The sequence below is a fragment of the Nuphar pumila genome, chromosome 1 (genome assembly GCF_984573655.1).
Source record: "Nuphar pumila chromosome 1, dmNupPumi1.hap1.1, whole genome shotgun sequence".
NCBI classification, from domain to species: domain Eukaryota; kingdom Viridiplantae; phylum Streptophyta; class Magnoliopsida; order Nymphaeales; family Nymphaeaceae; genus Nuphar; species Nuphar pumila.
In genome coordinates, this window is record NC_143249.1 from 86,775,070 (window position 1) to 86,780,336 (window position 5,267).

Genomic DNA, 5,267 nt, shown 5'->3' on the forward strand with positions numbered 1-5,267 from the left:
GCATACCTTGATTGGAATCAGATGATCTGAACCATAGAGTTAGGATTAAGGTCCTGAAAGTGCACTAGGATCGAGGCAACAAGCACTAGAGGGGGGGGGTGAATAGTGCTTTTAAAAATTGTCTGCGGAATATTGAAGGATTTTGCAAATCGAAAAGCAAACACACAAAGAACACAAGATTTTATCCTGGTTCGGTCTAACCCGACCTACATCCAGTCCCCAAGCAAAACCCGCTTGAGATTTCCACTATCAACCTTGTAAACTACAAGATCACACAGACCAAAACCGGTCCCACTTTCAGTAACAACCCTACTCAAAGCAAACAACTCCTTTACACCAAGGAGTCCTTCTTTTTACAGAAAAGAAATAACAACTTACAATACAACCTATGAGCCTTTCTTTTGAATGCGAATGAGATGAAATTGGCTTTTGAGGTTGTTGAAATACTCTACTCACGAATTCACTATCTCTCAAAGTGATTTGAGTGAAAAACTAAAGTGAAAATATCAAGTGAGTGAGAAAACAAATACTTGACTGAATAGGAGTGAAAAGCAATAAGTAAATGATTCAAATCAATTGAATTCTTGTTGTTTTGAGTGTAAAATGCACTCATATTTATAGTTAAAGTTTTTCATATGTTGAGAGTATGAAAGGGTGTCAAAACTGTCCATTTTGAATGATCAAAACGTTTGAAAAACAACAAGACACGCCTTTTTGAAGTTTCAGGAAAATGGCAAAATTAGTCGACTAAAACATCAGTTAGTCGACTAATAGTTAGTTATTAATAGACTGACAGTTATCGTCGGTCGACTGATCTGTTAATCGAGCCGTTTGAAAATCTGAACTTTTGAAACTTAGTCGACTTGAGAAAAGTTAGTCGACTGATAATATCATCAGTAGACTAAAAACATTTTAGTAGACTGCTGCTAAAATCTTCTGAAAAACAAACATTCAGTTCGGTCGACTGATAAAAGCATTAGTCGACTGCTGCTAAATTTTCAGAAAACACATGTTCTGTTCAGTCGACTGATAAAACCATTAGTCGACTGCTGCTAATTTTCCAGAAAACAGACATTCGGTCCAGTCGACTGATAAAACCTTCGGTCGACTAATTTGACAAAAATGACTTTTTAGAAAATATGGTGCGAAAGGATTAGTCGACTGGTAAGTCAATTGGTCGACTAATAAACAAGAAAATTTAAGAAAAGAGTTTTCTAAAAAGATTTTCAAGAGTGTTTCTTTTAGAAAAGTTTTTCTAAAGACTTTTAAGGTGAAATGCAACCTAAATATGTACTCTAAGTAAGGCTCTTACAAGAATCTAAGACTTTTAATGAATTAAACATTTGCACACTAGTCTTCAAAGATTCTTCATCGAATTCTTCAATTTCTTCATAGCCTTAGCTGAAATGCAGTTGATTCCACTTGCTCATCATCAAAACCTTGTACTTGAAGTATCATGTATGGCTTCATTGTCGTAACAATCTCCCCCTTTTTGATGATGACAAACTTAATCAAAGATGAAGCATTTAGATGCATAGATGGAGATTTTACTCCCCCTATCAATATGCTGCAAAACATTAAAAGTTAGCACATTAAAAGTTAGCACATTTAAAGCACATATATCACATATTGATTGGTTTGCATTTCCATTCATCATTACTTTATGCATTTTATCTTTTTCTCCTAATTTCGCATTTCTCTTGCAAGATCTCCTGCAAATTCAATGTAATGCTATCTTTTATCTTTTTCTCCCCCTTTGTCAGAATAAAAAAGAGTAAGGGCAGAAATAGCATAAGCAAAATAGCGATAAAAGTTTAAAATATTACAACCCATAAAGTATGAAAGTTTAGACAACATAGTTCAGAAAAGTGAGTTGAGCAAATCCTTGATTGAAGTAATCTCTTTCTGAATCGAAGATAGTTGTTGAGTCACATCTTCACGAAAAGTGTGTTGATGCAGCTCCAAAGCTTCAAGTCTCTGCATAACTTCATCATTGTCTTGATTGGTCGAAAATTTCTTTCTTTTTGCATGGGATGGAGGTGTCGCAGAAGGTGAAGGTTCAGAAATTGATGGTTCAGTAGGATCAGATGGTTCAGTTTGATCAACATTTAAAGGAGGCAGATATTTAATTTTCATTCTTTTAAAAATTGTTTGATCAAAGAACTCTTTTTGCTCAATACATTTTTCATTTGTTAAGGAAACTTTGAAATGTCTAAAAATACGAGTTAAAAGACAACCATAAGGAAGAAATGGTTTTTGTTTCCATAAATTTGTAAAATACATATTGGCCCAGTTGACAGAAATTTTTCCAAATAAAACATAAAGAGCCGTAGAAAGATCTGTGGAATAATAATCAAAAGAACCAGTTTTAGGTAGAACATTATGGGCAAGGATTCGTCCAGCAATGCGTGCACGAGTTTGAAGATTAGTATTTTTGAAAGGAGGGCAGTGAGGTGTGTCTGGAAGAAGAATTTGTTCAAAAACTCTTTCATCATTTAAAAGGCTCAGACAGTTCATCCGGTATCCGTTTGGATCCATCACGTTATATTCCTCAATTTGAGGTTTAAAGCTCAAATATTTTCTCAAAAACCTAGGTCCAAACCCATTCTTTTGAAAAAATTTCCCCGAAATGGTCAGAAATTCTCAGAAAAATACTCTTGTAAATATTTCTTAGAAAAATACAAAAAATTAGTGTTTAATCTTTGTTTTCTCGCAAAATCTTAGATTTTTATTTCAAAAAGTACAAAAAATGGAAAATGCAAATAGAAAAGAAACAAAAAAATTGGTTTTGAAAAATCACTTTTAAAAACCATTCTTTTGCAAAAAACCTTTTGAAAACCACCCTTTTGAAAATCGGTTTTTTTTTTTACTTCGAGCTCCGACTTGAGTATATCGGCATACCTTGATTGGAATCAGATGATCTGAACCATAGAGTTAGGATTAAGGTTCTGAAAGTGCACTAGTATCGAGGCAACAAGCACTAGAGGGGGGGGGGTGAATAGTGCTTTTAAAAATTGTCTGCGGAATATTGAAGGATTTTGCAAATCAAAAAGCAAACACACAAAGAACACAAGATTTTATCCTGGTTCGGTCTAACCCGACCTACATCCAGTCCCCAAGCAAAACCCGCTTGAGATTTCCACTATCAACCTTGTAAACTACAAGATCACACAGACCAAAACCGGTCCCACTTTCAGTAACAACCCTACTGAAAGCAAACAACTCCTTTACACCAAGGAGTCCTTCTTTTTACAGAAAAGAAATAACAACTTACAATACAACCTATGAGCCTTTCTTTTGAATGCGAATGAGATGCAATTGGCTTTTGAGGTTGTTGAAATACTCTACTCACGAATTCACTATCTCTCAAAGTGATTTGAGTGAAAAACTAAAGTGAAAATATCAAGTGAGTGAGAAAACAAATACTTGACTGAATAGGAGTGAAAAGCAATAAGTAAATGATTCAAATCAATTGAATTCTTGTTGTTTTGAGTGTAAAATGCACTCATATTTATAGTTAAAGTTTTCCATATGTTGAGAATATGAAAGGGTGTCAAAACTATCCATTTTGAACGATCAAAACGTTTGAAAAACAAAAAGACACGCCTTTTTAAAGTTTCAGGAAAACGGCAAAATTAGTCGACTGAAACATCAGTTAGTCGACTAATAGTTAGTTATTAGTAGACTGACAGTTATCGTCGGTCGACTAATCTGTTAATCGAGCCGTTTGAAAATCTGAACTTTTGAAACTTAGTCGACTTGAGAAAAGTTAGTTGACTGATAATATCATCAGTAGACTGAAAAACCTTTTAGTCGACTGATGCTAAAATCTTCTGAAAAAACAAACATTCAGTTCGGTCGACTGATAAAAGCATTAGTCGACTGCTGCTAAATTTTCAGAAAACACATGTTCTGTTCAGTCGACTGATAAAACCATTAGTCGACTGCTGCTAATTTTCCAGAAAACAGACATTCTGTCCAGTCGACTGATAAAACCTTCGGTCGACTAATTTGACAAAAATGACTTTTTAGAAAATATGGCGTGAAAGGATTAGTCGACTGGTAAGTCGAATTGTCGACTAATAAACATGAAAATTTAAGAAAAGAGTTTTCTAAAAAGATTTTCAAGAGTGTTTCTTTTAGAAAAGTTTTTCTAAAGACTTTTAAGGTGAAATGCAACCTAAATATGTACTCTAAGTAAGGCTCTTACAAGAATCTAAGACTTTTAATGAATTAAACATTTGCACACTAGTCTTCAAAGATTCTTCATCGAATTCTTCAATTTCTTAATAGCCTTAGCTGAAATGCAGTTGATTCCACTTGCTCATCATCAAAACCTTGTACTTGAAGTATCATGTATGGCTTCATTGTCGTAACAATCTCCCCATTTTTTATGATGACAAACTTAATCAAAGATGAAGCATTTAGATGCATAGATGGAGATTTTACTCCCCCTATCAATATGCTGCAAAACATTAAAAGTTAGCACATTAAAAGTTAGCACATTTAAAGCACATATATCACATATTGATTGGTTTGCATTTCCATTCATCATTACTTTATGCATTTTATCTTTTTCTCCTAATTTCGCATTTCTCTTGCAAGATCTCCTGCAAATTCAATGTAATGCTATCTTTTATCTTTTTCTCCCCCTTTGTCAGAATAAAAAAGAGTAAGGGCCGAAATAGCATAAGCAAAATAGCGATACAAGTTTAAAATATTACAACCCATAAAGTATGAAAGTTTAGACAACATAGTTCAGAAAAGTGAGTTAAGCAAATCCTTGATTGAAGTAATCTCTTTCTGAATCGAAGATAGTTGTTGAGTCACATCTTCACGAAAAGTGTGTTGATGCAGCTCCAAAGCTTCCAGTCTCTGCATAACTTCATCATTGTCTTGATTGGTCGAAAATTTCTTTCTTTTTGCATGGGATGGAGGTGTCGCAGAAGGTGAAGGTTCAGAAATTGATGGTTCAGTAGGATCAGATGGTTCAGTTTGATCAACATTTAAAGGAGGCAGATATTTAATTTTCATTCTTTTAAAAATTGTTTGATCAAAGAACTCTTTTTGCTCAATACATTTTTCATTTGTTAAGGAAACTTTGAAATGTCTAAAAATACGAGTTAAAAGACAACCATAAGGAAGAAATGGTTTTTGTTTCCATAAATTTGTAAAATACATATTGGCCCAGTTGACAGAAATTTTTCCAAATAAAACATAAAGAGCCGTAGAAAGATCTGTGGAATAATAATCAAAAGAACCAGTTT